This window comes from Sminthopsis crassicaudata, chromosome 3 (genome assembly GCF_048593235.1).
Source record: "Sminthopsis crassicaudata isolate SCR6 chromosome 3, ASM4859323v1, whole genome shotgun sequence".
NCBI classification, from domain to species: domain Eukaryota; kingdom Metazoa; phylum Chordata; class Mammalia; order Dasyuromorphia; family Dasyuridae; genus Sminthopsis; species Sminthopsis crassicaudata.
In genome coordinates this window covers 654442038-654469778 of record NC_133619.1, presented here as the reverse complement: position 1 = coordinate 654469778, position 27741 = coordinate 654442038, and the positions used below count along the sequence as shown (strand labels likewise).

The window sequence follows — 27741 nt, the reverse complement described above, 5'->3', positions numbered from 1 at the left end:
CTCTCAGACCTGTGGAGGAGGAAGGAATTTGTGACCAAAGAAGAACTAGAGATCATTATTGATCACAAAATAGAAAATTTTGGTTATATCAAGTTAAAAAGCTTTTGTACAAACAAAACTAATGCAGATAAGATTAGAAAGGAAGCAATGGAGAGGGGGGGAGCCATCATGGCAGAGAGGACACATGCTTCATTCTGAATTCCCTTCTACCCTCACTATAGATGACCAAATTCAGCCTCTGAAATCGTGCTTGACTGATAGTATAAACGAATATTGGGAGTACAACAAATTACAAGCAGAAGATAATCTGGAAGATTGCCAGAAAAGGTTTGTCCTGATCAGGAGGGAGGAGGTCAGCACAGGCAGGGAGGCAGAACACAGAGGCTAATATACTGAGCAGCCCGGGGATGGGGGTGGTCTCCTTAGGTGGAGAATTTGTAAGGAGAATTCTATCACAGGTTGGCTGCTCTGTTTTGGTTGCAAAGCAGTAGATCAGCAGAGAAGTTACACAAACACCAAAGGTAGAATGTGACCCAAAACATCAGAGTTTCACAGGACCTGGCCACACCCACCCAGCTGAGTGACTCAGCAAGGACCATACTACAGCTGCATAACTGCATTCTGCAACACAGGGCTTTGCCCGGGGCAGTCACACTTCTTGGGGGATGGGGGGGGTCCTCTGCCCAGGGCAGTGGCACTTCTGCAGCCCCACTGCTCTTCACAGCCTGTAAAGGGCTAGAACTGAGCAATGCACTTGGATAATGAAGCACGTGAGACTAATTGCCAATTGGACGGTTCCCTATTAACTTGTTTAAGGTTGAATTAAAAAATTAATGGTATAGAGAACTAAATTTAGAAGTTCTCTAGGGTTACCCGTGGCTCCCCCATCTTTTGGTCGTCTATCTTTTATCCATGTCGTGGTAAGACACCTTTTCAGGATTCACATTTGCAATGCCAGCAGCAAAAGAGACAGCCCGAGTGGTCACTGAATTCCTTATACAAGCATTTGCAATTATGGGTGTGCCACAAGCAATAAAAACAGACAATGGACCTGCATATACATCTAAACATTTTACACACTTTTGTGCACAGTATAAGACTTTACATACCACGGACATACCCTTTAATCCTCAAGGGCAGGCAATAGTAGAGAGAAGAAACAGAGATATTAAGACACTCCTCCAAAAACAAAAGAAAGGGGGAGCCACGGGTAACCCTAGAGAACTTCTAAATTTAGTTCTCTATACCATTAATTTTTAAATTTTTGACAAAGATGCACTGGCTCCAGCAGACAGGTTTTATAACTCACCGGAAGGGCAGTGTCCAGTGCGAGCAGCTCCACTGTCTTTAGATAATCGCCAAGTGATGTGGAGAAACCCAGAAAGTGGTGAATGGAAGGGACCAGATAGGTTAACTGCTTGGGGGAGAGGGTTTGCTTGTATCTCTACAGATGGAGAAGGAATCAGATGGGTGCCAACGAACCGTATTCGCCTTGTCCATCGGAGAGAGACAGAGCAGACCCTTGAAACGAAGGAGAAGGCCCAAGAAACATCGGGTGGTTCCATTGCTGACTGTGCCCACCACTGAAAGAACCTGGCAGTTATGATGTTTGACCCATGGACATCAAAAACTGTTGGACTTGAAAATCCTCAGGAATCATTGGATTCTCTGAGACATCATAAGACTATTGTAGGACTTGAAAGTCTCAGGAATCATTGGATTCTCTGAGACATCATAAGACTATTGTAGGACTGAAATCCTCAGGAATCATTGGATTCTCTGAGACATCATAAGACTATTGTAGGACTGAAAGTCCTCAGGAATCATTGGATTCTCTGAGGCATCATAAGACTGTTGCTGGACTTCAAAACCTTGTGGGGATCATTGGATTCCCTAACAGTGAAGATGGACAATAGATTGGTTTTGGACTATCTCTTGGTTGCTGAAGAAGGGGTATGTGTGTCTGGTGTTTACATACCCTCCTTCTAGGACTTCTGGAAATCTCTTACAATACCATGTTGATTTATATTGTTTGTTATATCACTACTTGCATGTACAATTCCTGTTTGTTACACCACATCGAGTCTGCACTGACTGTGGGGAGAGTCAACCTTAAACAAGTTAATAGGGAACCGTCCAATTGGCAATTAGTCTCACGTGCTTCATTATCCAAGTGCATTGCTCAGTTCTAGCCCTTTACAACAGCCCATTTGAAGGACAGCTACTGTCCATTTTTCCCTGTCTATAGAAGAAGCTGGGAACCTCCCTGCTCTGAAAGGGAGATCCCAAGGGCTTTTAAAAAAAAAATGAGTAAAAAAGCCAAGTGAGCTCTAACTATAGATAGCTTCTATACAGAAAGAGAGCAGATTTCCAACCCTGAGCAGACTAATAGCAGACGATCTCCAGACAAAACCCCAAAGGGAGATATAACATGGTCCCCATCACACAAAGTCTCCTAGAAGAAATTATAAAAGATCTTAAAAGAGAGCTAGAAGAAAAGTGGGGAAAGGAAAGAGAAGTTCTGCAAGAGAGTATGGAAAAGGCATGTAACTCATTAAAAGAAAGATTTGATAAAGTGGAAAAACAACTTCCTGAAATGTGAATTGGAAAAGATAAAGAACTCTCAGGAAAGTAGGATTTGTGAACTGGAAAAAGAAAATAATTAAAATAATTAAAAATTAATTAGTGAAAATATTTAAAAATATTAATTTTTTAAAAATAATTTAAAAATTAATTAGTGAAATGGGAAAAAAATCCATAGAGCAAAACAACTCATTTAAAAACTCAATTGGAAATATACAAAAAGAAGTAAAAAAAAGTTAAGAAAATAACTCATTAAAAATCAGAACTGAACAAATGTAAGTGAATGATTTGTTGAGACATCAAGAATCAGTCAAGCAAAACCAAAAAAATGAAAAAATAGAAAAAAAAAATGTTAAATATCTACTTGGAAAAACAAGAGACCTGAAAAATAGATCTAGGGGAGATAATCTAAGGATTATTTGTTTCCCTGAAAACCATGATGAAAAAAAGTGCCTAGATGCTATTTTTCAGGAATTCATCAAAGAGAACTGTCCAGATGTAACAGAATCAGAAGGTAAAATAGGCATTGAAAGAATTTATCAAACACCTTCTGAAAGAGACCCCAAAATAAAAACTCCAAGTAATATTGTGGCTAAATTTCAGAACTATCAGACTAAGGAAAAAATATTACAAGCAGCCAGAAAAAAACAAAAAACAAAAACAAAACCAAAACAAAACAAAAACAAAACAAAACAAAAAAAAAAAAAAAACAATTCAAATACTGAGAAGCCACAATAAGGATCACTCAGGATATAGCACTGTCCAATTAAAGGATCGAAGGGCCTGAAATCTGATATTCTGACAGGCAAAAGAACTTGGAATGCAGACAAGAATAAACTAGCCAGCTAAGCTCACCATTTTATTCCAGGGAAGAAGATGGACATTCAATGAAACATATGAATTCCATTTATTCCTAATGAATAAAAACAGAGCTAAACAAAAAATGTGACCTCCAAATATAGGACTGAAGAGAATCATAAAAAGATAAAAAGAATTCTTGAGAACTGTATTTCTGTTATGGGCATACATAAAGAATGCATGTATAATTTGATTTTACTGTTATAATATTAAGAAAATAGAATTAGAAATGGAAAGAGGATTGCATCAGAAAAAGGGAAAAGGGGAGGTAAAAAGAGGGAAATTACATCCTATGAAGAGGCAAAGGAAACCTAGCATATCTGATGGAATTAAGGGAGGGGAAGGAACATTGTGTGAATCTTTCTCTCATCAGATTTGGCTCAAAGAGAAAATATTAGACATATTTGTTTACAAAGAAACTTTTCTCACCTTATTAAAAAGTGGGAGAGGAACAGGGAGAAGGAAAAAACTAGGCTAAATAGATGGGAATACAGGAAAAAATAAGGGAAATGTATAAGAAAGGGGAAGTGACTCCAGGGATTGGGAGGGATTCTAAAGAGGGAGAGCTTCATGAGGCACCAGTTTAATACGAGGGGGGGGGTAATGAGGGGTAAGAAAAATAAAAATTATAATCTGGGAATAAGATGGTAGGAAATACAGAATTAGTGGTTTTAACCGTAAATGTGAATGGGATGAACTCTTCCATAAAGTGGAGGTAGATAGCAGACTGGATCAAAAGCCAGAATCCTACAATATGTTAAAGCAGGATGATACATTCAGACTAAAGGTAAAAGGCTGGAGCAGAATCTATTATGCTTCAGGTGAAGTCAAAAAAGCAAGGGTAGCCATCCTTATCTCAGATCAAGCAAAAGCAAAAATTGATTTAATCAAAAGAGATAAGGAAGGAAACTATATCTTGCTAAAGGATAGCATAGAACAATGAAGCAATATCAATACTAAAACATATATGCACCAAGTGGTATAGCATCTAAATTCCTAAAGGAGAAGTTGAGAGAGTTGCAAGAAGAAATAGACAGCAAAACTATAATAGTGGAAGATCTCAACCTTGCACTCTCAGAACTAGAAATTAAACCACAAAATAAATAAAAAAGAAGTTAAAGAGGTAAATAGAATATTAAAAATGTTAGGTATGATAGATCTTTGGAGAAAACTATATGGAGACAAAAAGAAGTACATTTTCTTCTCAGCAGTTCATGGAACCTATACAAAAATTGACCCTATATTAGGACATAAAGACCTCAAAATTAAATACAGAAAGACAGAAATAGTAAATGCATCCTTTTAAGATCACAATGTAATAAAAACTACATTTAACAAAAAGCTAGGGGTAAATGGACCAAAAATTAATCAGAAACTAAATAATCTCATCCTAAAGAATGAATGGGTGAAACAGCAAATCATAGACACAATTAATAATTTCACCCAAGAGAATGACAAAAATGAGACAACATACCAAAATTCATGGGGTAATAAGGCTTACTTGAATAAAATAGAGAAAAGAAAAGATAAATGAATTGGGCTTGCAATTTAAAAAGCTAGAAAAAGAGCAAATTAAAAACTCCCAATCAAATACTAAAATTGAAATTCTAAAATTAAAAGGAGAAATTAATAAATTTGAAAGCAAAAAAAAAAAAACTATTGAATTAATAAATAAAACTAAGAGTTGATTTTATGAAAAAACCAACAAAATAGATAAACCTTTGGTAAATTTGATTAGAAAAAGGAAAGAGGAAAATCAAATTGTTAATTTTAAAAATGAAAAGGGAGAACTTTCCACCAATGAAGAGGAAATTAGAGCAATAATTAGGAGTTACTTTGTCCAACTTTATGCCAATAAATGTGATAATCTAAGTGAAATGGATGACTACCTTCAAAAATATAGGCTGCCCAGATTAACAGAGGAAGAAGTAAATTGGTTAAATAGTCCCTTTTAGAAAAAGAAAAAGAACAAGCTATTAATCAACTCCCTAAGAAAAAATCCCCACCACCAGATGGATTTACATGTGAATTCTACCAAACATTTAAAGAACAATTAACTCCAATGCTATATAAACTATTTGAAAAAAATAGGGAATGAAGAGCTCCTACCAAATTCCATTCATGACACTGACATGGTACTGATACTTAAACCAGGTAGGTTGAAAGCAGGGAAATAAAATTATAGACCAATTTCTCTAAGGAATATTGATGCAAAATATTAAATAAAAATTAGCAAAAAAATTACAGAAAATCATGCCCAGGATAATACACTATGATCCAGTAGGTTTATATCAGGAATGCAGAGCTGGTTCAATATTAGGAAAACTATGAACATAACTGACTATATCAATAATAAAATTAACAAAAACCATGTGATCATCTCAATAGATGCAGAAAAAGCATTTGATAAAGTCCAGCATTCATTCCTATTTAAAAACACTTGAGAATATTTCCTTAAAATATTCAGTAGCATCTATTTAAAATCATCAACAAGCATCATATGTAATGGGGATAAACTGGAACCATTCCCAATAAGATCAAGGGTGAAACAAGGCTGCCCACTATCACCATTACTATTCAATATTGTATTAGAAATGTTAGCTTTGACAATAAGAGAAGAAAAAGAGATAAAAGGAATTAGAGTAGGTAATGAGGAAACCAAACTATCACTCTTTCAGATGATATGATGGTATACTTAAAGAATCCTAGAGAATTAACTAAAAAACTATTAGAAGTAATCCATAACTTTAGCAAAGTTGCAGGATGCAAAATAAATCTATTGTCAGCATTTTTAGTATTACCAAAAAAGTCAAGCAGCAAGTGATATAAAAAGAAATTCCATTTAAAATAACTGCTGAGAGTACAAAATATGTGGGAATCTATCTGCCAAGGGAAAATCAGGAACTATATGAGCAAAACTACAAAACACTTTCTACACAAATAAAGTCAGATCTAAACAATTGGAAAAATATCAAATGCTCTTGATAGGTCAAGCAAAAATAATGAAGATGACAATACTACCTAAACTAATATATTTATTTAGTGCCATAACAATTAAACTCTCAAGAAACTATTTTACTGACATAGAAAAAAATAACACAATTCATTTGGAAGAACAAAAGGTCAAGACTTCCAAGGGAATTAATGAAAAAAAAAATCAAACAAAGATGGCCTAGCTGTACCAGATTTAAAATTATATTATAAAGCAGCAGCCACCAAAACCATTCGGTATTGGCTAAGAAATAGAGTAGTTAATCAGTGGAATAGGTTAGGTTCACAGGACAAAATAGTCAATAATCTAGTGTTTGACAAACCCAAAGACCCCAGCTTTTGGGATAAGAATTCTCTATTTGACAAAAACTGCTGGGAAAATTGGAAACTAGTATAGTAGAAAGTAGGCATTGATCCACACTTAACACCACACACCAAGATAAGGTCAAAATGGGTTCATGATCAAGGCATAAAGAATAAGATTATAAATAAATTAGAAGAACATAGGACAGTTCTCCTCTCAGAACTGTGGAGGAGGAAGGGATTTGTGACCAAAGAAGACCTAGAATTCATTATTGACCACAAAATAGAAAATTTTGATTATATCAAATTTAAAAGTTTTTGTACAAACAAAACTAATGGAGACAAGATTAGAACGTAGGCAATAAACTGGGAAAACATTTTTAGTCAAAGGTTCTGATAAAGGCCTCATTTCCAAAATATATAGAGAATTAACTCTAATTTATAAGAAATCAAGGCACTCTCCAATTGATAAATGGTCAAAGGATATGAACAGACAATTCTCAGACAAAGAAATTGAAAAGATGCTCCAGATCATTACTAATCAGAGAAATGCAAATTAAGAAACTCTGGGATACCACTACACACCTGTCAGATTGGCTAGGATGACAGGAAAAGATAATGCTGAATGTTGGATGGGATGTGGGAAAACCGGGACACTGATCCATTGTTGGTGGAATTGTGAACAAATTTGGCCATTCTGGAGAGCAATATGGAACTATGCTCCAAAAGTCATCAAACTGTGCATACCCTTTGACACAGAGGTGTTTCTACTGGGCTGATATCCCAAAGAGATCTTAAAGAAAGGAAAGGGACCCATATGTGCAAAAATGTTTTTTGCAGCCATCTTTGTAGTAGCTAGAAACTGGAAACTGAGTGGGTGCCCCTCAATTGGAGAACGGCTGAATAAGTTATGGCTTATGAATGCTATGGAATATTACTTTTCTATGAGAAACGACTAACAGTATGATTTCAGAGACGCCTGGAGAGATGTTAAATGACATGAGCAGAACCAGGAGGATATTGTACACGGCAATAAGACTATACGATGGGATGTAGCTCTCTTCAACAATGGGATGATTCAAACCAGTTCCACTAGACTTGTGATGGAGAGAGCCATCTACACCCAGAGAGAGAACTGTGGAAACTGAGTGTGGACCACAACATAGCATTCTCATCTCTCTGTTGTTCTTTGCTTGCATTTTGTTTTGCTTCCCTTTTTTTTTCTTGTGTGGCACAATAATTGTATAAATATGCATGCATATATTGGATTTAACATAGATTTCTACAATGTTTAACATATATTGGACTACTTGCCATCCAGGGGAGGGGGTGGAAGAACGGGGGAAAATGGAACACAAGGTTTTGCAAGGGCTAATGTTGAAGAATTGTCCATGCATTTGTTTTGAAAAATAAAAAGCTGTAAAAAAAAAATAAAGAACTTTATTCTCTAGGTATGATGGCACTGACTTTGTCTCCCCCACCTGCATTTCTAGAACCTTTCCCTGTTAAGGATTTTTGTTTATCTTCCATAGGCCTGTCTGTTCCCATGTGCTTAAATGTCTCCCCCACTAGACTGTAAGGACGGGGCCCGGGAAGTGTTTGCTGATTGACTGACTGGAGCTCAGCTCAGAGTGGCCGAGGCTGGGACCCATCCATGTCCCCACAGTGAGTGAACCTTCCCCTCCAAGACTGGCTTTACCTTCTTGGCTGTGACCCCTGGAAGAAGCTATTGCTCTGCATGCTGTCCCCCTGGTAGAAAAGAAGCGCCCTGAGGGCAGGGGCCCTTGGCTGGGCCAGAGATGTCCCACAGCCTCTTGTCCTTGTTAGGTCAAAGAGTGGAGAGGGTCTCCAGAAAAGCTCAGAGGGCCTGGTCTCCTAAAGAGACGGGGTTGGGCAGGGCCCTGGCAGCTCCCTGGCCCAGCTCTTTGCCTACTCGGTCTCCTCTGGCCCCTGGCAGACCCAACTCGGGATGAGGACCTTTGATGTTTTCAGTTATCTTCCTCGAAGCTGTGGATACGTGGGGAAGGGGCAGCCTGAGACAGGGCCATGAAGCTGCCAGGCTCCAGTGCATGAAGCAAGGTTCCCCAGGCACAAAGACCAGGCACTCCCTGTCTCCTGGTCCTAGGAGGATCTGGGGATTCGGAATCCAGATTCCACCTTCCATTAAACTGGTTCTTGGCCCCCACAGACCAGGGTGAGCCTCTGGGGGCACACGCACAAACCCCCCAAACCCTGGGGCTCGGAGGCACAGACTTCTGAAGCACAGAGAGAGGTCCTTACCCAGGGAGAACATATGTAAAATGACAATAAAATAAATAAAGAACAAAGTCCTAAAAAATGCTGCAAAATGAGAATACCTAAGCTTGCTCCCCAGAAAATGAAGCTCTTCCCTTTAAACACAAAGATGGGAAATCTGGTTGTGGGGAGTTTCCTGGGCTGTTGAATGGCTGATGTGTCGGTTAGATTTTGTTATTGTTGTTATTTGGCCATTTCCAGTCACATGTTACTCTTCGTGACCCCTCCTTTTTTGGAAGGGGGGTTCTGAGACTTCTTGGCTAAAATAACGGACAGCTCGTTTTACAGATGAGGTGAAGTGACTTGCCCAGAGTCCCAGTATCTGACAGAATTTGAACTCAGGTCTTCCTGACTCACACCCGACACTCTGCCCTGGTTAGTTCTGCTAACGTCCTTTCCCTTTCCCCACTTTCACACTGGATGTAACAGAAATCTAGGGAGGAGGGATCCATTTCCACAAGGCCAAGGCAAGAAGAGAGGTACAAGCGGGTTTTCTCTGGCACTTCTGGCGCCTGGCCCGGCTTTGGGAGCTCCAGGCCCTTGCTTCATCCGCTTGCTCTCAGCTCTTGTAACTCCTTCTTCCTTTCCCCCCTTCCTTTGCTACTCTGCCTCTGTCTCCCAAGGACCGAGCCTGTGAAGAGCACATGGGAAGCCTGGTGCCCTCCGGGGTCTGCAGAAGGACCCACCTGTCTCTTCCTTGGCCTCTCAGGGTCTCTATGAGGCCCGGGTATCCAGGTGGGACGGGGAGGAAGTGAAGCATTAATTGATTCTAATAGTCCCCGAGGCGCACAGGGAAGGCCGAGGGGATCAGCTCGGCCTTCCAGTCCCACCCCTCTGGATGGCTTGGGAAACCTCACCCGCTGAACCCCATCAGAAAGTCACGTCGGAGTATTCATACATTGTATTTAATTTGTACTTTAACATGTTTAACAGGTATTGGTCAACCTGCCATGGCGGGGGGGAGAGGAGGAAAATTAGAACAAAAGGTTTGGCAATTGTCAGTGTTGTAAAATTACCCATGCATATACCTGGTAAATAAAAACGATTAAAATTTAAAAATAAATAAATAAATAAAAAGAAAGTCCTATCAAGAAGTCACCCCCTCCCCCCACAGGGTGAGCCTTCCCCAGAAATCTGCCCAAGGCCTGCTGCCACCCCTGCTAAACCCCCCCTCCCCGTGCCCCAGTGTCTCTCCCCGTCACAGCTAACTTAGGGGGCGAAATCCCTTTTAGGACTGGCCCACCAGGCGATGCATGATCCCCCTCCTTCGTAACCCCTCTGTGGGCCGCCAGCTAATGCCATAATACTCCTTCCCTTACGGCACGTCGCCTTCTCCTGGTTAACGGTAAGTTCCACTGAGGAACTTGTCATTTCCATTATTAATTGTTAAAACCCCTTTTCTTGCTGTTGCCCTCCGACTCTGACATTTCTGCTCCCAGTGGCCATTTTCCCTCCTCTTCCTTTTGTCTGTAGCCTCTTCCCATAAAGGTACTTTCTGGCAAAGAGCTGACGCCATCGGGGCCTCCTCCCTGGGCCCCGTATTCTGAACTAGGGCTTCCACCCCAACCTAATTATTTGGTGCCGAACCTCATAGCTGGAAATCTCCCACCTCCTCAACACAAAGGAAGGTTCCGCCCTTGAGAAGGCTGGGTGATGTCTATCACAGCGAAACAGAGAAATGGGAGCCCCCACGCCTGGCCTGCGCCCCCCGCAGGCAGGTGAACGAGAGGCCAGGAGCGTCCTGTCCCACCGCCCGTGACTTTGCTCACTGGGGTCTGTGCTGGGGACAGCTGCAGTAAGATGCACGGCCCCTGGCTCCTCTCGGGCGGGCTGCATTCTGACTTGTCTTTCCTAGTGAAGAGGGAGCCCCAAACTCTGAAAATCCTTAAAGGAGAAAACCTCCTTCGACTCTGCCTCAGGGAGGGGACCCCACCCCAAGCACAAAGCTTTCATCTTTGTTATCCGGGTGGGCGGCTCAGTCCCGAAACCCACTGAATTCAACTCAAACTCTGACCCTGGCTGAAACTCAGAGGAGCCAACCCGGGACTCCTCCCACCAGCCCCTTCAGCTTGTAGCCAAAGCCCCCATTATAAAAGAGCCAGCCTGGAGCCCTCTCTTTGCAGGGGTTTCAAACATGGCGGCACCATGCTTGGCACACCAAGGGCCTCTGCCCACCGGAACACTGTTTCCAGTGCCGTCCTCACCTCTCTCCTTAACTAGAACCCTACTTCCAGTCCCCATAATAAACCTCTTATCAATCTAGGGTTTGGGGTCTGTAAATTTCTTTACAGGGAGCTTCTGCACTGCCAGAAGGGAGTTCCCCCAAACTCCCTACCCTTGCGCCAAATTCTGAGGGGTTACAGAAGCTCCATTTGACTCCCTGAACCCCAAACCTGCCACTAGACCTCATTTAACTCCTTGACCCCCAGGAACCCTAATTTCATTTGGGTTCCCTAAACCTCATCCCTAGGGGGCTTTTCACTCCCCAACGTTATAAAGGAGAATAATAGCACATCTGACCATCTAGGGTTTAAAAGGCTCTGTCATTTGTCTCTTGTGTGTCTGGCTGTGTGTCTCTGACTGTCTGCGAGTGTCTATACGAATGTCGGTCTCTGTGTGTGTGTCTGTCTGTCAGTCTGTCTCTGTGTCTGTCTCTGTGTCTCTGTGTGTCTGTGTCTCTGTCTATATGAATGTCTGTGTGTCTCTGCCTTTGTGTGTGCATCTCTGTGCCTGTCTCTGTGTCTCTGTGCCTGTCTCTGTGTGTCTCTGCCTTTGTGTGTGCATCTCTGTGCCTGTCTCTGTGTCTCTGTGCCTGTCTCTGTGTGTCTCTGTCTGTCTGTGTCTCTGTCTATATGAATGTCTGTGTGTCTCTGCCTTTGTGTGTGCATCTCTGTGTCTGTCAGTCTGTCTCTGTGTCTCTGTGTCTGTCTCTGTGTCTCTGTGTGTCTCTGTCTATATGAATGTCTGTGTGTCTCTGTGTCTGTCTCTGTGTCTCTGTGTCTGTGTCTCTGTCTATATGAATGTCTGTGTGTCTCTGTGTCTGTCTCTGTGTCTCTGTGTGTCTCTGTCTGTCTGTGTCTCTGTCTATATGAATGTCTGTGTGTCTCTGTGTCTGTCTCTGTGTCTCTGTGTGTCTCTGTCTGTCTGTGTCTCTGTCTATATGAATGTCTGTGTGTCTCTGCCTTTGTGTGTGCATCTCTGTATCTGTCTGTCAGTCTGTCTCTGTGTCTCTGTGTGTCTCTGTCTGTCTGTGTCTCTGTCTATATGAATGTCTGTGTGTCTCTGTGTCTGTCTGTTTCTGTGCCTGTCAGTCTGTCTATGTCTATGTGTCTATGTCTATCTGGCTGCGTATGTCTCTGTGTCTATGTGTTTTTGTGTGTCTGTCTGTCAGTGTCTGTGTGTCTCTATGTCTATCTGTCTGTGTGTATCTCTGTCTCTGTCCATCTGTGTCTGTCTGGTGTCTGTCATATGAATGTCTGTGTGTCTCTGTCTTTGTGTGTGTGTCTCTGTGTCTGTCTCTGTGTCTGTCTCTGTGTCTCTGTGTGTCTGTGTCTATCTGTTGTAATCTGGTTGTGGGTTTTTTTTTAACATTTATTTTATTTTATTTTATTTTTTAAACTTTAAAGCTTTTTATTTTCAAAAACATATGCACAGATAATTTTTCAATATTGACCCTTGCACAGCCTTGTGTTTCAGATTTTTCCTTCCTTCCCCCCATCCCCTCCCCTAGATGGCAAGCAAAACATGTTATATAGTGTCTCTATGTCAATCTGGCTGTGTCTCTCTCTGTGTCTGTCTGTGTCTGTCTATATGAATGTGTGTCTCTATCTTTAACTGTGTCTCTGTGTCTGTCTCTGTGTATCTGTGTGTCTCTGTGTCTGTTTGTTGGTCTGTCTGTGTCTGTGTATCTCTATGTCTATCTGGCTGTGTGTGTCTTTGTGTGTGTGTGTCTCTGTGTCTGTCTGTCAGTCTGTCTCTGTGTCTACGTGTCTGTGTGTCTGTCTACATGTCTGTGTGTCTCTATCTTTAACTGTGTCTCTGTGTCTGTTGGTCTGTCTGTGTCTGTGTATCTCTATGTCTATCTGGCTGTGTGTGTCTTTGTGTGTGTGTGTCTCTGTGTCTGTCTCTGTGTCTCTGTGTCTCTGTGTCTGTCTATAGAAATGTGTCTCTGTGTATCTGTGTGTCTCTGTGTCTGTCTATAGAAATGTGTCTCTGTGTATCTGTGTGTCTCTGTGTCTGTCTATAGAAATGTGTCTCTGTGTATCTGTGTGTCTCTGTGTCTGTCTATAGAAATGTGTCTCTGTGTATCTGTGTGTCTCTGTGTCTGTCTATAGAAATGTGTCTCTGTGTATCTGTGTGTCTCTGTGTCTGTCTATAGAAATGTGTCTCTGTGTATCTGTGTGTCTCTGTGTCTGTCTATAGAAATGTGTCTCTGTGTATCTGTGTGTCTCTGTGTCTGTCTCTGTGTATCTGTGTGTCTCTGTGTCTGTTTGTTGGTCTGTCTGTGTCTGTGTGTCTCTATGTCTATCTGGCTGTGTGTGTCTTTGTGTGTGTGTGTCTCTGTGTCTGTCTCTGTGTCTCTGTGTGTCTCTGTGTCTGTCTATAGGAATGTGTCTCTGTCTTTGTGTGTGTGTCTCTGTGTCTGTCTCTGTGTATGTGTGTCTCTGTGTCTGTCTATAGAAATGTGTCTCTGTGTATCTGTGTGTCTCTGTGTCTGTCTCTGTGTATCTGTGTGTCTCTGTGTCTGTTTGTTGGTCTGTCTGTGTCTGTGTATCTCTATGTCTATCTGGCTGTGTGTGTCTTTGTGTGTGTGTGTCTCTGTGTCTGTCTGTCAGTCTGTCTCTGTGTCTACGTGTCTGTGTGTCTGTCTACATGTCTGTGTGTCTCTATCTTTAACTGTGTCTCTGTGTCTGTTTGTTGGTCTGTCTGTGTCTGTGTATCTCTATGTCTATCTGGCTGTGTGTGTCTTTGTGTCTGTGTGTCTCTGTGTCTGTCTGTCAGTCTGTCTCTGTGTCTACGTGTCTGTGTGTCTGTCTACATGTCTGTGTGTCTCTATCTTTAACTGTGTCTCTGTGTCTGTTTGTTGGTCTGTCTGTGTCTGTGTATCTCTATGTCTATCTGGCTGTGTGTGTCTTTGTGTGTGTGTGTCTCTGTGTCTGTCTGTCAGTCTGTCTCTGTGTCTCTGTGTCTGTCTCTGTGTCTCTGTGTGTCTCTGTCTGTCTGTGTCTCTGTCTATATGAATGTCTGTGTGTCTCTGTGTCTGTCTGTCAGTCTGTCTCTGTGTCTACGTGTCTGTGTGTCTGTCTACATGTCTGTGTGTCTCTATCTTTAACTGTGTCTCTGTGTCTGTTTGTTGGTCTGTCTGTGTCTGTGTGTCTCTATGTCTATCTGGCTGTGTGTGTCTTTGTGTGTGTGTGTCTCTGTGTCTGTCTCTGTGTCTCTGTGTCTCTGTGTCTGTCTATAGAAATGTGTCTCTGTGTATCTGTGTGTCTCTGTGTCTGTCTATAGAAATGTGTCTCTGTGTATCTGTGTGTCTCTGTGTCTGTCTATAGAAATGTGTCTCTGTGTATCTGTGTGTCTCTGTGTCTGTCTATAGAAATGTGTCTCTGTGTATCTGTGTGTCTCTGTGTCTGTCTATAGAAATGTGTCTCTGTGTATCTGTGTGTCTCTGTGTCTGTCTCTGTGTATCTGTGTGTCTCTGTGTCTGTTTGTTGGTCTGTCTGTGTCTGTGTATCTCTATGTCTATCTGGCTGTGTGTGTCTTTGTGTGTGTGTGTCTCTGTGTCTGTCTCTGTGTATCTCTGTGTCTCTGTGTCTGTCTATAGAAATGTGTCTCTGTGTATCTGTGTGTCTCTGTGTCTGTCTATAGAAATGTGTCTCTGTGTATCTGTGTGTCTCTGTGTCTGTCTATAGAAATGTGTCTCTGTGTATCTGTGTGTATCTGTGTGTCTCTGTGTATCTGTGTGTCTCTGTGTCTGTCTCTGTGTATCTGTGTGTCTCTGTGTCTGTCTCTGTGTATCTGTGTGTCTCTGTGTCTGTCTCTGTGTATCTGTGGGTCTCTGTGTCTGTTTGTTGGTCTGTCTGTGTCTGTGTATCTCTATGTCTATCTGGCTGTGTGTGTCTTTGTGTGTGTGTGTCTCTGTGTCTGTCTCTGTGTCTCTGTGTGTCTCTGTGTCTGTCTATAGAAATGTGTCTCTGTGTCTCTGTGTGTCTCTGTGTCTGTCTATAGAAATGTGTCTCTGTGTATCTGTGTGTCTCTGTGTCTGTCTATAGAAATGTGTCTCTGTGTATCTGTGTGTCTCTGTGTCTGTCTATAGAAATGTGTCTCTGTGTATCTGTGTGTCTCTGTGTCTGTCTCTGTGTATCTGTGTGTCTCTGTGTCTGTTTGTTGGTCTGTCTGTGTCTGTGTATCTCTATGTCTATCTGGCTGTGTGTGTCTTTGTGTGTGTGTGTCTCTGTGTCTGTCTCTGTGTATCTCTGTGTCTCTGTGTCTGTCTATAGAAATGTGTCTCTGTGTATCTGTGTGTCTCTGTGTCTGTCTATAGAAATGTGTCTCTGTGTATCTGTGTGTCTCTGTGTCTGTCTATAGAAATGTGTCTCTGTGTATCTGTGTGTATCTGTGTGTCTCTGTGTCTGTCTCTGTGTATCTGTGGGTCTCTGTGTCTGTCTCTGTGTCTCTGTGTGTCTCTGTGTCTGTCTATAGAAATGTGTCTCTGTGTATCTGTGTGTCTCTGTGTCTGTCTATAGAAATGTGTCTCTGTGTATCTGTGTGTCTCTGTGTCTGTCTATAGAAATGTGTCTCTGTGTATCTGTGTGTATCTGTGTGTCTCTGTGTCTGTCTATAGAAATGTGTCTCTGTGTATCTGTGTGTATCTGTGTGTCTCTGTGTCTGTCTCTGTGTATCTGTGTGTCTCTGTGTCTGTCTCTGTGTATCTGTGGGTCTCTGTGTCTGTTTGTTGGTCTGTCTGTGTCTGTGTATCTCTATGTCTATCTGGCTGTGTGTGTCTCTGTGTCTGTCTGTCAGTCTGTCTACGTGTCTGTGTGTCTGTCTATATGAATGTGTGTCTCTATCTTTAACTGTGTCTCTGTGTCTGTTTGTTGGTCTGTCTGTGTCTGTGTGTGTCTCTGTGTCTGTGCTTTTGTGTGTCTGTGTCTGTGGGGGGACTGCCCACTCTCTGTGGCATTTTCCATGCTTCTCCCCTCCTGACAAGGCTTGGGGCATCGGTCCTGGACCACCAGTGCCCTGGCTCGACAACTCCAAACCCCGGCTCGGGCCCTGCTTCGAGGACCTCCGCCCACTAAGCTGGCAGGGAAGTGCCCACTTTGGGCAGAAGACCCGAGACAGCTCCACCCACCCCCAGAGGAGATGGGACAGACTGCCCAGAACCCCAGAGGGAGGGGGAGGAGGAGAAGAGAGATCAATGTGTTCCCATATTTAATATTCATCAGAATGAAGGTAGTCTGGGATCCAAAGCAAACAAGAGGAAGTTGTATAGTCTGAACAAAGAGTTTTTAAGCGATTTGGAAAGAATATGATAGGAAATAAAGATTTGGGTTTTCAAACTGTAAGAGAGAAACAAGCTAAACAGAAGGTTTAAGTACTGTTAAAGGTTTGAAGAAGTTACTGAAAGCCAGGAGAAAAACTGAGAAGCGTCTGTTCTTCTGAGTTTGCAGAACCCATATTTGAATTAAATCCTGATGTATTCTGAAGTGTGATAATTGGGGCAGATTGCTGCCATTTGAAAAATCTTTGACAGAGGATTGGCCCAAAATAGTGAAGCTCATAATAAGAAATTCTTAGAATAAACAGCCCTTGTGTAAAACGTTCTTCTAAATAAAGGAAATCATAAACTGAGATTCTGTGCCTTACTTTGGAAAACAGGACCGGATGTCACTCACTGCATCTATTCTAGTGTCTGTAGTTTGGAATTAAGACAAATTGGAAAACAGATGTATTGGGCAACTTGGTAGCTGGAAGCTCTCTGGATTAACTAGCATCCTGCAGGACTTAGAAACCATGGTTCCCCCCTGCTCCCCCAAGGCACTTTTAGGGCCAGACCGGGACACGGTTCCCTGAACTAGACCCTGAATCCCAGCTAGAGGCCACAGTCCTGGTCGTGCAATTTATTTCAACTTCAGCTCGAGACGTTGGCTGGAAGCTCCAAAAATTTGAAAAGGGCCCCCCGAAATCCTCTTCAGGAACCATTTGATGTGGCCTTTAAGGCCTAGAATAACAGGGACATGGACATGGTACAGGTGGAGGAGATGGCCAACGACCGGAGTCTAGCATTAAATGTAAGAGACTGACCTCTCAGGTCCTCGAGTCCACAGCGGCTTTCTGGGCCCTGCCCTCTCTGTAACTGGGGAGGGACCCCGGGAATGAGACTGCCCCAGGTGGGTGGCAGGGAGCATGAAGCCAGCTCGGACTTGGACCCCTCCTTGTATGTCTCTCTGGCTGAGCTGAGGGTGACTTTGGACTTGAGGGTAAAGCCATGGGAGTCACTTATTCTGTCCTCCCCACCTCCTCTGGTGCTTCCTATCCTTCCCCTCAACCCCTTCCGGGCTTAGATGGCAACCCCCAAACTGGGAAATGCCCAGGACCTGGGCTTCCGAGGACCTCCCTGTCCATCGGTGTTTAGTGCCCCTTAGCTGCCTGTGTCTGTTTGGCTGAGACCTCCCATCTAAGATGGCTCTACTTCTGTGACTCCTCCAGCTGGCACTACTTTGCCCGCCAAGCCCTTCCTTGTTTATGTGTTAGGATTACCAGGTGAGAACTCAGGTTGTCTAGACAATTACAAGGTGAGAACTCAGGTGGACTTAACAGTCTCTGGTTCAGACCTTTGGCTCAGGCCTTTAAAGGGAGTTTACACCTTAGGAATTCTAAGAGGAACAAGTTCATTGGTTGTAAGTAATTCCCATAAGCCCCTGGGAGTACCCACAAGTCCATTCTCTGGGAGGATAAAACGAGGCAACATTGAGCCTGGAGAGCAGTGTGGACTGGGGAAGGACAAGAGCTGGAGGAGATTCAGAGCCAAGATTCAGGAAGAAGAAGAGGCCTCCCAAGAAATCTGCTCATAGAGGAAAAGATTATACAGAAAAGAAACCTCCTCCCAGGGAAGGATCACAACTGAGAGACGATCAGAACTTTACAAATTGGCGCCTAATGTGGGGATGGAGATGAAGGGCCCCATTCCTAGGGGTCTCCTCACTTCCGGCTAGCCGTGTCTGGCCCAACCTCTACAGAGGAAGCCCCGCGGCTGCCTTCAGGGGCTCCTCACTTGACTAAGAAGCTCTCTCCAGCTTGAGCAGGCCCCTCTTTGGTGGGCATCTATTCTCTAAGACCCTCAAGTACCCCCTGGGCCAATTCCAATGACCTTGTGATGAAGAGAGCCAGCACACCCTGAGAGACTGTGGGGACTGAGTGTGGATCACAACATAGCATTTTCACTCTTTTTGTTATTTTTTACTTGCATTTTGTTTTCTTTCTCATTTTTTTTTCCTTTTTGATCTGATTTTTCTTGCACAGCATGATGATTATATAAACATATACATATATTGGATTTAACGTATATATTTTTTACAAACTTAACATATATTGAATTACTTGTCATCTAGAGGAGGGGATGGAGGAAGGGGAGAGGATGAAGAAAGGGAGAGGGAATTTGGAACACAAGGTTTTGCAAGGATCAAATGGTATTATGGCATCCAAATTCTTAGAGAAGTTAAGTGAGTTGTGAGGAGAAACAGCAGCCACACTATACTAGATGGGTATTTCAACCTCCACCTATCAGAACTAGATAAATCTAAACACACACACACACACACACCCCAAACAAAAAGGAGATAAATAGAATTTTGAAAAGTTAGATACAATAGATCTTTGGAAAATACTGAATGAGGTGGTACATAGGATTTGCACAAAAACTGACCATATATTAGGGCATAAAAACCTCAAAATCAAATGCATAAAGACAGAAATAGTAAATGCATTCATTTCAGATAAAAATTACATGCAATAAACAGCCATGAAAAACAGACCAAAATTTTGTTGGAAGCTAAGTAATCTAATCCTAAAGAATGAATGGATCAAACACATCATAAAAATAATCAATAATTTTATCCAAGAGAATGACAATAATGAGACTACTTACCAAAATGTATGTGATTCAGCCAAAGCAGTCCTTGAGAGAAATTTTATAACTCTTCATGCTTCTGTGAATAAAAGAGAGAAAAAGATCAACAAATTGAGCATGTTAAAACCCCCCATTAAATACCAAATTAGAAATTCTGAAAATCAAAGGAAAGATTAATAAATTAAAAACTAAGAAAACTATTAAATTAATAAACAAAACAAAAAGTTGGTTTTATGAAAACAAACAAAAAAGAAAAAAAGAAAAAGGAAACAAAACCAAATTAATAATACAAAAAATGAAAAGGGTGAATTTATTACCAATGAAGAGGAAATTAAAATAATAATTAGGAGCTATTTGGCTCAATTGTATGCCAATAAATATGATGATCTAAGTAAAATAGATAAATACTTTGAAAAAATATAAAAAATATAAATTAGATGAGGAAATAAAATATTTAAATAACCCCATTAAAAAAAATTTGAACAAACCATAAATGAACTCCCTAAGAAAAAAATGTCCAAATTTTACCAAACATTTAAAGAACAATTAATTCCAATACTACATGAACTATTTGAAAAAATAGGGGAAGAAAGAGTTCTGCCAAATTCCTTGTATGACACAGATATGGGGCTGACACTTAAACCAAGAAAGGCCAAAACAAAGAAAATGACAGACTAATTTCCCTAGTGAGTGCAAAATTTTATATAAAACATTAGCAAAGATTACAGAAAATTATAATATATTATGACCAAGTGGGATTTATATTAGGAATACAGAGTTCATTCAATATAAAAAACACTATCAGCATAATTGACCATATCGATAACGGAAATCATATGATTATCTCAATAGACGCAGAAAAACCATTTCACAAAATACAACACCTATTCTTATTAACACTAGAGAGCACAGGAATAAATAGAGTTTACCACCCAGAGAGAGGCCCATGGGACTGAGTATGGACTACAATATAGCATTTCCATTCTTTCTATTGTTGTTTGCTTTTATTTTTGTTTTCACTCTCAGGTTTTTTACTTTCTTTCTAGATCCGATTTTTTTTTTTGTACAGCAAGATAACTGTATAAATATGTATACATATGTTGTATTTAACATATTTAAAACATTTAACATGTAATGGACTACCTGCCATCTAGGGGAAGGGGTGGGGGGGAGGGGAAAAGTTGGGAGAAGGGAGGAAATTATGACCAAAAAAAGAACTAGAGAATATTAAAAAATGCAAAATGGATAATTTTGATTATATTAAGTTAAAAAGTTTTTACACCAACAAAACCAATTTGGCCAAGATTGGAAGGGAAACAGAAAAGTATGGGGGGGGGGGGACCTAAGTCTTTGATAAGAGCTTCATTTCTAAAATATATAGAGAATTGACTCAAATTTATGAGAATACAAGCCATTCCCCAACTGATAAATAGCCAGAGAACAAGAACAGACAATTTTCAGATGAAGAAATTAAAGCTATATCTAGTCATATGAAAAAATGCTCTAAATCATTATTGATTTGAGAAATGAAAATTAAGACAACTCTGAGGTACCACTTCCCATCTCACCTCTCAGATTGGCTAAAATAACAGGAAAAAATAATGCTGAATGTTGGAGGGGATGTGGGAAAATTGGAATATTAATACATTGTTGGGGGAGTTGTAAGCTTATTCAACCATTTTGGAGAGCAATCTGGTTGTGGTTTTTTTTTTTTTTTAACATTTATTTTATTTTATTTTAATTTTTAAACTTTAAAGCTTTTTATTTTCAAAAACATATGCACGGATAATTTTTCAATATTGACCCTTGCATAACCTTGTGTTTCAGATTTTTCCTTCCTTCCCCCCATCCCCTTCCTTAGATGGCAAGCAATCCACTATATGTTAAACATGTTAAACCATATGTTAAATCCAACATGTATAAACATGTATGCAATTCTCTTCCTGTACAAGAAAAATCAAAAAGGAAAAAAAAGAATAAGAAAACAAAATGCAAGTGAGCAACAACAAAAAGAGTGAGAATGCTATGTTGTAATTAATCCGCACTCAGTCCCCACAGTCCTCTCTCTGGGTGTAGATGGCTCTATCACAAATCTCTTGGAACTGGCCTCAGTCATCTCATTGTTGAAAAGAGCTATGTCCATCACAGTTGATCATCACATAATCTTGCTGTTGCTGTGTAATATGTTCTCTTGTACCTGCTCATTTCACTCAGCATCATATAAGTCTCTCCAGGCCTCTCTGAAATCATCCTCCTGGTCCTTTCTTACAGAACAATAATATTCCATAACATCATATACCCTAACTTATTGAGCCATTCTCCAATCAATGGGTATCCACTAAGTTTCTGGAGAGCAATCTGGAATTATGCCAAAAAGTTATCAAACTGTGCATACCCTTTGACTCAGCAGTGTTTCTACAGGGATTATTTCCCAAAGAAATACTAACGGGGGGAAAGGGACCTGTATGTGCAAAAAATGTTTGTGGCAGCCCTTTTTGTAGTGGCAAAGAATTAGAAACTAGGGGCAGCTAGATGGCGCAGTGGATAGAGTCCCAGCCCTGAGATCAAGAGGACCTGAGTTCAAATCTCACTTCAGACACTTTAGAGCTGCCTAGCTGTGTGACCTGAGCAAGTCACTTAACCCCAATTGCCCCAGGGGAAAAAAAAGAAACTAGATACTTAGTGGCTGCACAGCCGTTGGGGAATGGCTGAATAAATTATGGTAAATGAATGTAATAGAATATTACTGTTCTATTATCAATAACAAGCAGCTTCAGAGAGGCCTGGAGAGAATTATATGAATTGCTTCTGAGTAAAATAAGCAGAACCAGATCATTATCCATGGCAACAGCAAGATTATGTGATGATTAACTGTGAAGGGCGTGGCTCTTTTCAACAATGAAGTGATTCCAGACAATTCCAACAAATTTGTGATGGAAAGTGCCATCCATATCTAGAGAGAGAATTATGGAGACTGAATGTGAATGAAAGCATAATATTTTTACTTCTTATTATTTGCTTTCTTTCTTTCTTGTGGTTTTTTCCCCTTGTGATCTGATTTTTCTTGCATAGCATGAAAAATGTGCAGATATGTTTGGAAGAACTGCACATGTTTAACTTATATTGGATTACTTGTTGCACAAGGGAAGGAGGAGGGAGAAAGAATTGGATCACAATGTTTTGCCAAGGTGAATGTTGAAAAGATCTTTGCATGGATTTGGAAAAATAAAATACAATTTAAAAAAATTAAAAGGTTCTCTTAAAGTTCTTCTTTCTGCTCTCACAGCAGTCAAACCAGAAGGGCAGTCCACTTAGACACACTGTGCCAGAGTTAAGTTTCCCCATTTCCTCAGAAATCAGTCAGCCATCTTACTGCTGTGAACTAGGGGAGGATCTATGCTTTGAAGAGGCAGCATGATTACTGATGCCCCCAGGTCAAGAACTGCTGCTTTTTGCCACCCCCTCATCTTCCTTTCCTTTTTGTGCATCCCTGGATGGATGCAGGGGAAGGCCCTTTCTCAGTCATGAGCTGTCACCCGTGGAGGGCACGGCTTCTGTTCCGTCCCCTGACCCTTCGTCCTTCGTTTCCAGAGGCCAAGGAGACCTTACATCTCCTTAAGCTTGCCTCCTGTGGGCTCTGTAAGGACAGCTCCCCTTTCAGCCTACCAGCAGGGGGAGACACTCCCCTAAGTCTCCCCAGCTTTATGCAAACAGCATGACCCTGGTGTTCTAAAGATCTTCAGGTCTTATGGACCCCCACTGGGCTTGGGGGACTTAGGGTCACCTTTCTAGGACTCCCATCCCGGGGAAGTCTCCCTCATCCTGACTTCTGGAGAGTCTTGAAGAACTCCCATGGACAATCCCTCTAAGAAGTCTCGCCAACACCTGCTTTACCTGCGACCCAAAGCTTCCCACCCCACTTCCTGAAGCATCTCGGCCAGAACAGAAGAGCTCCTGCTTGGCCCTCTCTGTCCCTGGCCAGCTCTGAGCAGCTGCAGCTGACAGAACTTACCTCCTTACATCCTGGCTTCCCAAAACAAAAAGTGGGGAAACAAATGGGCCCTGCAGGGCCTCTATTAGTCGGGCACAGGGGAAGGAGAACAAGTCACTGTTGCCCACCAGAGCAGGGGCAGGGTCTGGGCTGTGATAAACAGGCCATGGCCAAGCACACCCCTGGCTACCAGGAGCTTGGGCCCTGGGACACAAGATGCCAGGGAGCTTGGGACTTGCTCCATGCTTCTATTCCCCATTTTCCTCAAAATGTGGCCAATGGTTCAGAAGTAACACGTGCTTAAGAGCAGTGGTTAAGAAATTAAGACCCTCCCTGAGAGGGGAATAAACATCTTCCTCCCTACGCCTACCTTTCCATAGAAAATATCCATCCTATGGGGGCTTAGCTGTACCAGACCTAACACTGTATTACGAAGCAGCGGTCATCAGAACCTTTTGATCCTGGCTAAGAAATAGAATGGTGAAGTGTGGAATCGATTAGATACACACAACACAATAATCAAGGCCTGTAGCCATCTAATATCTGATAAATCCCCAAACTCCAGCTTCTGGAATAAGAACTCTCTATTTAACAAAAATTTCGGGGAAAACTGGAAAATATTACCTACATCTCACACTCCATTCCAAAATAAGATCAAAATGGATACATGAATTGGGGATAAAAAATGATATCATATAAATTAGGAGAACAAGGGATAATTTACCCAAGATCTTTGGAGAAGGAAGGAAGTTATGAGCAAAGAGGAACTAGAGAACATTAGGAAAGGTAAAATGGACAACTTTGATGACATTAAATTAAAAAGGTTTTGCTCAAACAAAACCAACAAAAACAAGATTAAAAAGGAAGTACAAAGCTGGGGGGGAAATCTTTAATTTTAATTTTAAATTAGTTTGGCTTGAAAAATGAGTGCATAATCCACTCTTCCCCATTGAGACCCAGCCCTATCTCTTCCCTGGTTCACTAATTGGGAAAGGTGGGGAAAAAAAACCAAAACCATTCACTCCCATTCAGTCCCTTTCTGAGCCCCACAGCTACTTAAGTGAAATTTTTTTACTTTTAAATTGTTTCTATTGTTTAAAGAGATAACCTATGTTTACACAGAGTTAACTGAGTATTTGCTTATCAGTTCTGAAATAATTTACGTTATGCATAATGATCTTTAAACCTTTTTTTTAGATCTGAAGCTTCTGATGTGAGATTTGGCTATTTGAGAGAAAATTTCTTGGGACCATAACTAATGTTATTTCTTTTGAGTTTAAATAAAAGTGTGGATAATGGACCATTAAGTCAGAAAACCCTCCATTCCAGAGAAATGTCACAACTTCTCAGAGGGTACACATAAAGGTTTGTTTGCATCTGGGAAAAATCTGGAAAAACAGCTTTTTGAACTGTACATAAGGTCAGAGCCTTTGAACATTTATTTCCCAATTGGATTCCTCTGTAAATAAATGTTCCTCACCCAATTATTCCTAAATCTGGCAAAAGGGTGGGATTGCTATGACATGTGTGGTCGTCATTTGTGATTCTTACCTGAAGTCAAAGGTAAAGATGATGCTGTATTTGCTATAATCATGCCCCTGCTTTTTATCTGTTATAGCAAATTTCTATATTCAAAGCAAGTAGGTGAGATCTTGCTTTTTTTCATCTGAACCACGTAAATCACAGGATTGACACGAATATCGGGCCTAGTGATCCACATGTAACTAGATATAGAAAACACTGATCTATTGACACAATAGCTTGTCAGAACCAACTGCTACTCCAATGAAGTGCAAGTTAGAGAATTTAGGGGTCTTAGATGTAACTTTGGGGCTATCAAACTGTGCATATCCTTTGACCCAGCCGTGTCTCTACTGGGCCTATAACCCAGAGAGATCTTAAAGGAGGGAAAGGGACCTACATGTGCAAAAATGTTTGTGGCAGCCATTTTGTAGTGGCAAAAAACTGGAAACCGAGTGGCTGCTCATCAATGGGAGAATGGCTGGATATATGAATGTTATGGAATATTATTGTTCTGTAAGAAATGACCAGCAGGATGATTTCAGAGAGGCCTGGAGAGACTTACCGGAACTGATGCTGAGTGAAATGAATAGAACCAAGAGAAGATTGTACACAACAGCAAGATTATATGATGATCCACTATAATAGACAGGGCTCTTTTCAACAATGAAGTGATTCAGACCAATTCCAATAGACTGGGGATGGAAAGTGCCATCCACATCCAGAGAGCTATGGTGACTGACTATGGATAAAAGTATAGTATTTTCATATTTTTGTTGTTATCGTCTGGCTTTTTTTCTTTATTGTATTTTTTTCCCTTTTGTTCTGATTTTTCTCATGCAGCATGACAAAGGTGCAACTATGTTTAGAACTGCATGTGTTTAATTTATATTGGCTTACATACTGTCTAGGGGAGGGAGGGAGTAAAATCTAGAACACAAGGTTTTGCAAAGGTGAATGTTGAAAACTATCCTTGCATGTATTTTTAAAATAAAAAGGTATTATAATTATTAAAAATTTAAATTTATTTATTAAATTTATTAAATTAAAATTATTTAAATTAAAAATTTTTATTAAATTTAAATTTAAAATTATTAAAATAAATAAATATTTTAAACTTAATTTATGGAGTATTTTGTGTTATGTTCATGCAAAAATCAATTTTATTTAAGCTAATATGGAAATCTGCTTGTACTATGTCTTTATGCAGCCATGAAAGAGGCTACTGGTCAATCTACACATTCATTGCATCATATAACAGACCCTGGCAGAAAGAGGAATATAGTCTTTTCACCATCTGGATGAATTTAACTATACCAATCTACTAATTATTTTTACTGGTTATAAACTAGGCTCCAACCAAATGCAATTTTTGCAATAAACTTTTTTTTTTTTTTTTTGCAATCCATTTGAATAGCCTCTCCTTTGTGGACTGGTTTTTCAGCCTCAACAGGCCCTGCTTTTTTTTTTTTTTTTTTTTTTTTTTGCTGAGACAATTGGGGTTAAGAGACTTGCCCAGGATCACACAGCCAGGAAATATTAAGTGTCTGAGGCCAGATTTGACCTCAGGTCCTCCTGACTTCAGGGCTGGTGCTCTCTTCACTGCGCCCCTAGCTGCCTCTGGCCCTGCTTTTTGAAAGGTAATTGTTCAAGCTTCACAGACACTGAACCAACTAACATTTGTGTGAAGTGAGCCTTTTGTTCAATAGACTTTTTTGGGCGGGGGAGGAGCAATTGGGGTTAAGTGACTTGCCCAGGGTCACACAGCCAGGAAGTGTTAAGTGTCTGAGGCCAGATTTGACCTCAGGTCCTCCAGACTTCAGGGCTGTTGCTCAATCCTCTGCACCAACATAGCTGCTCCCTCAATAAACTTTTGATTATACTCCTACTCTGTGGAGGAGGTCTCGCCAAATCAAGATCTCAGAGATCTCGTTTTTTCCCTGAGACCTCCACCCTACCCCCTCTTTTAATTTTTAATTCTGGGTTCTCTAAAAATATAGTGCAAGCCTCTCCTTACCCATGGTGTGGTCTCTACTAAAAGGTGATGCCCAACCAGTTCTTCCCAGAAGTCTGCTCCTCCCGGCACACCAGGGAAGGTCATGAACTTTGATCATATGCCCCTCCTCCCCAAAAGTGAGGGCTCTGCCTCCAAGTGCCCAACCTCATGGGTACCCACCCACAGAGAGGGAATCATTTTTTGCCCAAACTACAGGCAGAAGGCTCTATCTCCACTTGGAGACCCCCTCAACCATCATTTTTGTACCAGAGGCCCGACACTTTATAATAATACTGTTCCTGGCTTTGACTTGTTAGATTTATTTTCTTCTAGCCTTTGCTTAACTTCAAATGATCCGCACGTATTGATCAGTTGTATTGACCAGCTTCGGGGATCTGACTCAGAACTCACCAGATGCTGCTTCAATCAGTCTCTTGAGCTCAGCAGCCCTCCAAACGGGGATCCTGTAGGATGATTCAGCTCTACACCCATTCTTAGCAGGAAGCAGCTTTTGAAAATGAGACCATTGCCCCATACCCCAAAGGACTTTGGGCCCCTTTTGTTTGAGGGGGATTGATTGGTGAATGCACTCCAACGAAATACTGAGTGGGTCCCAGTGCTGATCTCCCCAATTGTGCCTTGGTAACCAACTTTGTACCCCAGTGTGTTACCAAAGTTTGGCCCCTGTAACACTCCTTCCCCTAGGTCACTGTATTTCACTTCCAGCTTCTGGGAAATTCCTTAACAAGTGTCTCTGTGTTTGGTCTCTAAAATTTCAGTAGAAGTCTCCTAGGTTCCTTTCCATTTAGGGACCCCCCCCCCAGCTTTTGGAAGATTTTTTAAATTAGGAAATGACGTTCTGGGTAATTAGGTGGTATTGGCAGAGAAAACCTGAAGTACTAATTAGATTATAATACCAATAGTAATAGTACTAATTGGATTATATCGTTAATAGTACTAATTAGGTTATAATACTAATAGTAATAGTACTAATTAGATTATATTACTAATAGTACTAGTTAGATTATAATAATAATAGTAATAGTGCTAATTAGATAGTACTAATAGTTA

General features: G+C 41.0%; 1 protein-coding gene across 10 annotated transcripts in view; it reads right to left on the bottom strand.

The window, feature by feature from the left end:
- The window catches only part of LOC141564709 (uncharacterized), a 94419-nt gene that overhangs the window by 60303 nt on the left and 6375 nt on the right, over positions 1 to 27741 (bottom strand). For all 10 annotated transcript variants that reach the window (XM_074307551.1, XM_074307544.1, XM_074307548.1 and 7 more), the window contains exon 3: positions 19181 to 19241. The gene's annotated coding sequence lies outside the window, so the exon portion shown is untranslated. The remainder of the gene's footprint in view (positions 1 to 19180; positions 19242 to 27741) is intronic.